The sequence below is a fragment of the Cryptomeria japonica genome, chromosome 9 (assembly GCF_030272615.1).
Source record: "Cryptomeria japonica chromosome 9, Sugi_1.0, whole genome shotgun sequence".
NCBI lineage: Eukaryota > Viridiplantae > Streptophyta > Pinopsida > Cupressales > Cupressaceae > Cryptomeria > Cryptomeria japonica.
This window is the reverse complement of record NC_081413.1, coordinates 411335855-411347067: the sequence shown is the minus strand read 5'-3', so window position 1 is coordinate 411347067 and position 11213 is coordinate 411335855.

Here is an 11213-nt window from a genome sequence, read left to right as displayed (position 1 = left end):
AAGGAATCTTCTGGAGGAACTGTGATTTTTTGGAACCAAAAAACCATTACTGGAAAGGAAATCATCACTGCTACTAATAGGATCTCTATTCAGCTTGAGCATATTAAGGACAACTTTGTCTAGGTGCTATCTAATGTCTATGCGCCTAATACCAAATCCGGGAGAGCTAAATATTGGAAAAGCCTTGCAGTCGACAGACTCCAGTTTGCTGATCAAAGCTGGATTATTATGGGAGACTTCAATACCCCACTCAAAGATGAAGAGAAGATGGGAGGTATCCCCTTACAACTTGATGGGAAACAAGACCTCATGGACTTCATTAACGACCAAGCTCTCATTGATGTGGATCTCCAGGGCATCAATTTCACCTAGACCAATAGAAGAACTGGAGCTGATCTAATTCAAGTCAAGCTTGATAGATCTTTAATATCTCCTGATTGTCTTTCTAAGTATAATTGTTCCCTTGCCTCTGTTATCAAAATTGGTTATGACCATTACCCCATCTCCTTTACTGCCAACTCTTTTTCGGCTAAGAGAAACTACCCTTTCAAATTTGAAGAAGCTTCGCTCTCCCATCCTTCTCTGGAAGCTTGCATAGTTGAATGGAGGAACTTTAAAGTGGAGGGAAAGGCTCTTTTTAGAATCACCAAAAAGCTCAATATCATAAAAGCCAAAATTAAATCCTGGAACAAAGAGTTTGTTGGGGACATATTAAAGAACAAAATTCAAGCCAAAGCTGAAATAAAGTATGTTCAGGATAGAATCCAAGAGGTGGGGTTGACTGAAGATCTTAGGACAGCTGAAAATGATCTTTTATCTAAATACCATTTCATCATTTCTAATGAAGAGACTTTTTGGAGACAAAGATCCAGAGCTTTGTTTCTGAAGGAAGGCGATAAAAATACCCATTTCTTTCACTTAACTGCTCTTAAGCATAGGGCAGCCAATAGAATATCTAGACTAAATTGCAATAAAGGAATCTTAACAGAGGACTGTGACATAAGGAAGGAAGCTCTCGAGCATTTCAGTACCCTGCTGGGTGATGCAGATATCCTGGATTTCAGCAAGCAAAACACCCTTTTACAAGCTATCCCTCTTGTCCTGTCGGAAGCTGACAACCACCTTTTATCTCACATCCCCTCTAATCTAGAAATCAGAAAGGCAGTGTTCTCCTTTCAGGGTGATAAATCCCCTAGTCCGGACGGCTTCCCCATGTTTTTCTTCCAAAATTTCTGGCACATAGTGGAGGCTGACATATGCAATGGTGTTAAGGAATTATTTGGCTCTAGAAGACTCCTAAAGGAACTGAATGCTACCTTCATTGTCCCAATCCCAAAGATCCCTGGAGCTGATTCTCTTAACAAGTTTAGACCCATCAGCTTGTGTAACTCTGTCTACAAGATCTTATCTAAGGTTTTGACTTCCAAATTACTGGAAATTCTTCCAAGGATTATATCTGTCCAACAGAATGGCTTTGTCCCTTGAAGACAGATTTTGGACTCCATCATTTCCATTCATGAAAACATCCACTCCCTAAAAGTGGTGAATAACCAGAGATTCTTCTTAAAGTTAGACATGGCTAAAGCTTTTGATAGAGTGAACTGACAGTTTCTCCTTAGGATCATGAAAGTGTTTGGTTTTGGTAACAAAGTTATTCAGCTTTGCTCTCAACTTATGGAAACTTCCTCCTCTTCTGTTATTGTCAATGGCTTCCCATCCAGTTTCTTCAAAAGCTCTAGAGGTCTCAGACAGGGGGACCCCATATCCCTTATCCTGTTCACTATTCTTGCTGAATGCCTGGGAAGGTTCATCCTTAAAAATGTGGAAGATGGCAATCTTAAGGGCCTGAAACCCTCTTCTTCCAATGTTGTTTGTTCTCATGAGCAATTCGTTGATGACTCTATCACCATGGGGGAAGCCACCATCATGGAAGCTAAAAATATGAAGTTTATTCTGAACACCTATGAATCTGCCTCTGGCCAAAAAATCAACTGGGATAAAATCTCTTTGTTTTTCATCAATACCCCGGCTCAAAGGCAAATAAGGATTGGCAGGATTCTGGGTTGCAACATCTCTGAGTTTCTCTCTACCTATTTGGGGCTTCCTCTGTGTCTCAAGCCTAAGGATTCCTTCTGGAACAAGCTAATTGACAGAATCAACTTGAAACTTGCTGGCTGGAAAGGGGCTGTCCTAAGTCAAGTAAGGAAAATCACTCTGCTCAAAGCCACTCTCCAAAATCTCCCTGTGTATGCTCTTAGCTTGTTCAAAATCCCCTCAAAGTTTGCGGAAGCCATTGAAAAAATCCAAAAAAAGTTCCTTTGGTTGGGAGTGGAAGATAAAAATAGAATTCCCCTTATTGCCTAGAATAAAACTTACTCCCCTAAGGCCTCTGGTGGGCTGGGCTTAAGGAACATTGGTTCTATGAATAAAACTTTACTAGCCAAACAAATATGGATATTCAAAGGGGAAGAAAGAGAATGGAACTCTATCTGGAAAAACAAATATCTCTATATGCAACCTTCTGAGGAAGAATTCTTTGACAACTATTTTAATGTTGAAGGATCTGCCATATGGAATGCTGTGCAATCAGCTAAAAGCTGGGCTGCTGGTGGTAGAGCTTGGAACCTTGGAGATGGGAGGAGAATAAGATTTTGGGAAGATAAATGGATCTTGGATAAACCTTTGGAGGAAATCCCAATCATTAAAGATTGGAAAGACCGATTCAAAAGCAGGTATAGAGAAATGGTTAGAGATTACTGGAGAAATGGGAATTGGATTGACTTTAGCCAGCAGTGTCTAGGACTCAAGTTCCTTCAAATAGCTCTCTCTGCCAAAATCCCTAGAAACAACAAAGATGACAGATTGATATGGAGGGAAACTCTGGATGGGAAATACTCTGTTTCCTCTGCTGTGGCTATCCACAGTGCCCCGATGGAAGAAATTCCCATCTGGGCTAAAGTCTGGAACAAGAAGTTAGTTCCTAAGGTTAATATCTTCTTCTGGATTTTCATCCAAAATAAGGTATTAACCCTTGACAATCTTCACAAAAGAGGTATTATTTTTCCTAACAGGTGTTCTCTTTGTTGCAGGGAAGAAGAGACAACTTGCCATATCCTGAATCAATGTACTTTTAGCCAGGATATCTGGAAAATCATCCTTTCTAGATGGAACTTGAGTTGGGTCTTCCCGAACTCTCTTGGTGACACCTGGCTTCAATGGCATTGCCCTAATTCTAATCCTAAAATTGTGGAGACCTGGAAACTTACTCTGTCGATTGTTATCTGGAATATCTGGAAAGAGCACAACAACGAGATTTTTAGGGATAAAAGGGCTTTTCCTGAAGTGGTTGCAGATAAAATCTTTAGGAGTATCTTTGAAAGCCTCTACTGCACTGATCAGGTACCTGCTGCTATAGATGATTTTAAAGATAGGTGGAACCTTTCTACCACTACCACTAGCAAGGAGACTGGAAGAGAAGGTCTAGTCTGGTGTTTCCCCCCGCAGGGATGGATTAAGGCCAACTTTGATGGGGCTTCTAAGGGGAATCCGGGTAAAGCTGGATATGGGGGCATTGTCAGGAATTTTGCTGGAAGTTGTCTTAAGGCGGTGGCTAGTCCTCTGGGGAATGAAACTAGCCATTTTGTTGAAGCCTCTACAACCTTGAATACCTTAATTATTGCCAAAAGTCTAAATTATGATAAAATATGGCTTGAGGGAGATTCACTCAATATCATAAAGTGCCTAAAGGGGGAATCAAAGCCTTCCTGGTCTATTGAAAATATCATCATGAAAGCTAGGGAGATCATTGCCAGTTTCAAAGAAATCATTATTCAACATGCCTTCAGAGAGCAAAATAGCATGGCGGATTGCTTAGCGAATACTATAGTTAACTCTGACTCCCAAATGATTTGGCACGAGGAGGATCTCAATTTAAATATCAAAGAGTTCATTAGAAAGGACCGTTATACGAGGAGAGAAGGACAATCTAATCATGATAAGTAAAAAACATCATTTATGCCTTGCTGGAAAGGCCATCATTACTTGGCGCCGAGGCAAATCCTCCATTATCTCTAATAAAGTGTCGCACGCTTTGTGGGTTACCCAGTTCAAAAACTTGAGCAACATCGGAAAAGAAGGTGATAACTTGCAGAGAAACAGAGCAAACAACCCATATCCGAAGATGGGAGGAGACCTAAGGCGGGAAGAACCAGACAATACGTTGACCTGGAAAGTGATGCCTAAAGTCTGGGCAAAATTGGAGAAGGTCTCTCTTACCAGCTTCATAGAGAAACTTGAGGACTATGACAAAGGTAGGGTTAACTTAGTCGTTTCCAAGATTTCTGAAAACTGGTCTAATGGCTCTTTTAAACTTTATGGAGTTAAGTTTAAGTTGGACGCTGGGCTCATTTCCACTGTGACTGGAATACCCAACTCTGGGCTTAATTTCTTTCGAGACCTTAAGGTCTCCAACAATGTAGTTAACCTGTTCCCGCGAAAAGAGAAAGAGAGAGCTAAAATTGGAAAGGCTATTGGGGGCTACTATGAAGCTGCAAACATCAAGAAGTTGTGGGGCTGGGTTCTGAATGCAATTATGGAGTACATCACAGTTGAAGGCTATTTTTCCAGGGCCCACACCTACCACTTCGTGTTCTTAAACCATTTCAAACACGACAAAAAGGTGTCCCTGCCATACTACCTCTTTCGGTCCCTCTCCAGGTCCCTCAACAAACACAAGACTAACCCTTCCAGCCCAATTCTCCACTGCGGGCTTCTGCTGCTCATTTATGAGCATTGCAAAACCCTCGCCCTACTGGAGAATAAGAGGATCTCCGCCTCTGTGGGCAAGAGAAAGATGGAAGAGGGAGAAACTAGCAAGGAGAAGGCATCCTCCAGCAAAAAAAGGAAAAGCGTCCCTGGGTTGGAAACAGAGGACATTGTCAAGGAAAGCAGCGGAATGGAGACGAATGACTCCGACGGTGAAGATAGTTGAAAAGACGAGGAGCTGGGTAACGAGGAAGAAAGCGACAATAATGAGCCTGGTCAAGAAAGCCCTACCCTCAACGATCACACTGGTAAGGACAACAACCATCTGATGGAAGAAGTGGAACCCAAGGATAACGAGGAAACCAGAGGGAATTCTGAGAAGGAAATGAACAAAGACTCTGAGAAGGAACTGACTGGGGATAGGGATAGCGAGGACAAGGAAAGTGCTAGTAAAGGGCTTATCCTGGATAACCTCAAGAAGCTCTCTGAGGCCAGAATGGATTTCGATAGATGGACCTACGAGACCCTGAAAAACCTAGATAAGAAAGGGATTAAAACGGATGAAAAGAGGGAGGATGAAAACAAAGAGCAGATTAATTGGAAGCAGGAAATGGAGAATAAGGTAAAATCACTGGAAGAGGGAAATGAAGCGATGAAAAATCTTATGGGAGTTATCCCAAGTATCCTCTCTACTATCATTAAAAACCTGGAGGACATCGCCAAGGTCGTTGATCATACTTGTACTCCTAAACCGGTCATGGATCTTGACTTGGAAGAAGAGACCATCTAGACTGGAAGTGGTGATGCTAATCCAGTGGGCAGTACTGCGAAGAGAACCAGGGCCAGTATCAAGAAAGTTGTGGCTACCTCAGCAAAGGATCCCCCCAACTTCAAAGACAACATCAAAGAGTTGTACGATATTAGCAACACCTTGGCTAAAGCCCTGGAAAAAATCTGAATGCTGGAAGGCCTGCTAGCTTTTTGGGGCTTTTTTGGGTTTTCTTCAGTTTCCGTTGGTTTTTTTTGTGGTTTCTGTTCTTTTCTGTTTCTTGTAGCTTTGTTGTTTAAGTTCTTCTTGTAAAGGGTTTCGAGGCCCCTTCAAAATCTGCTTTTTCCTTAATCAAAAACAACAATGTGCTCCCAACACCAAATTTGTAAAAGTGTGCATCTTGTAGATAGACTAACACTATCATCATAGACAACCTGATGAAGATCATGATATAAATGAGCAAGCATAAAAACACCCCAAGCATATCAAGTCTGATGTTGTATCATGCTCTGTAAAATCCCACCCCAACCAACTACGAAACCTCGCGATCTCCTATCTAGACAAATAAATCCGCCAATCAACCCTGCAAGAATAACTGGGAGAGTCTTGTAGTACATAATCATATCCTCCCATCAGATCTCTCCTCTGGAAATGCTCTCACTACCGAACACGGCTCTTCAAGCCTCTGTCCCTCCAAGATCCTAAAAAATCATACTGGACTAACTCGCTAGTCACGGGGATGTGTAGAATCCTGTAGACATCTTCGAGCGGCATACTGATCTCACCAGTGGGCAGGTGGAAAGTGTTATGCTCACTATGCCATCTCTCTGCTAAGGCAGTCAACAAACCCCTATTATGGGTAATATCAGGCATGTATAACAAATGTTGTAATCCACATGCATATATGTGTCTAATCTCATCCTGTGTAAGCTCTAGCACTAGATGGCGCACGGTCGGGAATTTCTCTCGACACTGGAGAACATCGAGTTTCTCTTGTTTAACAAGAAAATTTGATTTTTTTTATGAATCATCTATCTATCAAATCCAAGGGACTTCTAGTCTATCAATCAAAAAAATAATCATGTCTATCAATCAATCAAATTGGCTTCATCAACAAAATCTGGTTATCAAATCAACTTTTAAATCATCAGTTATGGTTTTCTATCAACCAATAAGTTCAATCAAACTCTATCATGCTCTTCATCAAAGCCTGAATCGGTCTCTTAGAGCTAATATATCAATCTATCAATCTATCAATCAATCATTTATCCTATCAATCAAAAAAATTCAAATTCTCTATCAACCAGACATCAATTGCATACCTATATATCACAGTTGCACATCAAAAGATCAAATCAAATCATCTAAATGAATTTTAACATAGTCAAAATCAAACAAGTTCATCAATACCAAATGCGCTATTCATCAAAATAAATGCGCTATTTTATTAGTCACGGGCGCTAAAACACACAAATGTGTGAATCCATTTAATAAATGCGCTAACACTCGGAGTAAAAGTGTGAAAACAATTGAATGTGCTAACCTTTCTGATATATGTGCAAACACATAAAAATGAAAGCGAAAAACTATCAAATGCGCCGACATTTTTATCAAAAGAATAACAAAAAATAAATATGCGCTAATCTAACAAATGTGAGAACATTCAATGCATATGCGCTAAACTAGCATGCAAATGCGTTAAATCACAAGTGTTGAAAATTGAAAATTTCGTTAACTAGCCCTAACACATGCCAAAAATCATGAAATTTGTATGGAAAACTACAAACAAGCTTGAGATAAGGTACATATCGGTGGGCCATACTCAGGAGGTCGTTGATATTGTCGTACACGGTCAAATCAATGGCTCTCGAACTAAATCACCATTTTGACAGCTCAACACACCAATTTATTTTTCATTCCAAAAGCTGACAAGAATGCAAATGAGGATAAAATTGACCTAGGTTAATTTTATAATTACCATTTGAAAGGGTAATTAATGTTTTTTAAGTGGAGCAATTTTATTTATTTTTCAAAAATGAATTTAATTGAGAGATCTTTTTCGAAATTAATTATTGTGAGATTAATCATTTAAATTTTTCAAATAATTTCACAATCAATCTCCCAAAGGAGCACACAATCAGGATTTTTATCATCGCCAGGAACATTATCGAGACTTGATTTAATCTTTGAAACAATGTTGTCTCAACATTATTTCAAAGAGGGGCAAATTGTATACACATAAAAATGGCTATAAGCGATTAAATAAATATTTTAATTTATTTAATATTTATTCTTCTATTAAATAGTTAATTTGAAAAGATTAATTATTTAATTCATACCATATCCTTCTATTAATTAATTTAACATTTTATTAATTAATTCATTACATCCTTTTCTTCTAATCAATTAATTAAATATCTAATATTTAATTATTCCCCTATCTTCTATCCTATAGTCTCAAATACTAATTTCTTAATTATTTAATTCATTTCCAACTTATCTTTCCATCTCCACTTCATCTTCCTCTTTGCCAACTCATTCATCAAGTGGCTAAATTAATTCAAAAAAATAAAATAAAATAAAACATTTATTAGCCACTTATCTCCAACCTCCAGAATAAATGAATATTGTGTACGTACACATATTTCCTAACCTTCTTCTATATTTTTTCCAACCTTCCTAAATCTTTGGAGGACTTGAGTCCACTTGTCCTCTCATTCCTACATCCTCTCCAACTATCTTATATTCTCTTAGTCTTCATCCTCAGTCAAGGTGAGATGAGTGACACTTGTCTTCTCCTTCCCCCTTTCTCTCCATCTTGTAGGTGTAGGAGGAACATTTTCCACCTTTCTCTCTCACATCTCAACCTCTTGCTAATAGCCATCCAATCTGCAAGATTTGACCATGACAATTGATCTCTGCCACTTAAGATTTTGCACTCAAAAATCTATAAAAAGAGGTCTCCCAAGCCATTTTTGAAACTAATAGCTAATCTAATAGTCATTTTAGGAGTCTTTATCTTGCATCCATGAGTTTGAGTTTGGAGCAATAAGCAATTTTAGAATTTCTTTCATAGCTTAATATCATTTGCATATGCATATCATAGCATCAGTTAACTATCAATCCATTCTTCATATACCATCTTGGAAGCTACTAGTGCTTGTCTGAGAGCAAATCATCTGCAACCAAGAACAGTGGAGTTAGGACACAATGAGGTGTAAACCATGAAAGGTATAACTTTGTTTATTTTACTTATTTCATGTTACTTCATTGGTTGAAGTTAAATTTTCCTGTAGCTTACAATTTTATATTGTATGATGGACTAACAAGTTTTAGGTTAATTCTTTGGAGTTCAACTTTAAATTCAACAGAGCCATTACAAGAGATAAAATGGTATGACTCTTCAAACGGGGTAGTAGATATGTCAGAAACCCTAGTGCCATCTACTTTACTAGGGTTGGTGCAAGCAGAGTCCAAGAACATGTGCAATACTGGAGAAACCTTTGGAGTAGTGCCATCTGTATATGGTGAAAATGGATAACAATAATAACAATATTGAAAGGCTAAATGAATTCAACCACAAAACCCTAGCCTAACAATCAACAAAGATCCACCATAACATATGAAGATTACCTAAGACAATGCAAATCACATGAAATCTCAAAGATTATACCATCACATGTCCAATAGGGTTTTGATCTCCATTCTTCCTATCTCCATTGATCTTGCTTGATATATTTGCTCTCAGATTTTATGTGCACAAGAGCTCAACAAAGAACGGAATGCGGTTGCAAGTAGGATCGTAGTGTAGTCAAGTCCTTAAGATGATTCATTAGGGTATTAAGTCATTAGGGTTTGATAATGAAGGAAGCATCTCCTTATATAGAAGACACAATATGAAATGGAGGGATAAGATTGAGAGGTGCCAAAAAGGAGGTCGGCTAGGATTAGAGGGTAGGTAGAAGAAATAGTAAAATAATGAAAGAGGTAGGTAGTGTAGGAATTAAGAGATGAATGACATGTGTCATGTGTAGAAAAGGTTAATGAATTAATTAAATAAATAAAGATTTATTTAATTAATAGAAGAAGTGGGATAATTAAATAAATAAGATATTTATTTAATTTAGGAAAATGATAATTTAAATAAATAAATGTATTTATTTAAATGAGAAATAAGGCTAGAAGAGGATAAATGAATTAATTAAATAAATAAGGATTTATTTAATTAATAGAAGAATTAGGCTTAGATAATTAAATAAATAAAATATTTATTTAATTAGACATGACAATTTTAGGTGTCTACATTTTGCCCCTCTTTGAGACAATGCGACTTGTCGCGTTGTTTCAAAGAAGATAAGATGAACTGATACAGAGTTGCCCCAAAATGGGAATGATATGCCCCCTCGAGAGATTGGATGAAAATGTCTGAAAAGATCCCAGACAATCTCTCGATAAGAAAGAAAGGCTAGAATGGACTGACCGGATAAAGTGACAAAGTCACGGGATAAAGAAGACTGACTCGGAAAATGAAGGCGAGGGCTAGGGGTAGTCTATAAGATAGACCACGGGGGAAAATACATCCCCATTGTCATCTACACCTTCACGAGATCAAAGTACAGAGCGAGAAAAGAGCAGGAGCAGTCAGCAGCGATGGCTTTCACTCACAGATTCGACCGCGTTCACCGATTTCAGAGGCCGGCAGAGGCAGGAGAGCCGGTAAGTACCACCAAACCTCCTTGTACTTTGACGCATTTAATTTTTGTCATTAATGCATGTCGAATAGGGTAATAAATGCGCTTAGACTAGGGTCCAAAAAGTGTCAAAAAATGTTTAGGCGCGTCTGCGTTGGTGCCAGGCGCGTTTGTGTTTGCTAGGCGCGTCTGTGTTTGTGCTAGGCGCGTCTATGTCTGGACCCGCGTCTGTGTCAAATGCGGCCGCGTCTGTGCTGTTCAGGCGCGTTTGTGCCAAAAAGGCACGTCTATGTCAACTAGGCGCGTCTATGCAGAGCATAGGCACGTCTGTGTCAGGCAGGCGCGTCTATGCAGTCTTTGAGCGTGCTTATGTCATGTAAGCGCTTTTGCGTTTGAAAAGTGCAAGTTTTGGTCTTCTAGGTCAAATCGGCAGTTCTATGATGAACATACGCTGTCGATTGGATAAGCTGCTGAGAGGATACACTCAAGCAGGTCCTCTAAGAAGACTAGGATAGATCAAGGCACTTTGTGATGAACAGTGAGTACCAAGATAGAGTACTTTGTGATGAACAGGGAGTACTGAAATATGAGCAGCACTTTGTGATGAACAGGGAGTGCAAATGTGAGTAACACTTTGTGATGAACAGGGAGTGTCACACACGTAGTACTTTGTGATGAACAGGGAGTACTACTAGGATAAATAGCAACACTTTGTGATGAACAGTGAGTGTCACTAGGGTAGATAGCCATATGCATTTAGATAGCGAGTAGCATTTTGTGATAAACAGTGAATGCCACTATAACTAACATGATTGAGTTGTTTGACTGCAGGAGTATTTGCCGATGTTAGAGTCACGGGAGAGATTCCCGTCGACGTAGAGGTTGCGACCAGAGTTGTCGTTCGAGGACAGAGCTACCATCGAGGAGATGGGTTTGAGACATGTGCTGTATGTGCCTGAGTTTCAGGCGAACATGGGTTTGCTGACTGC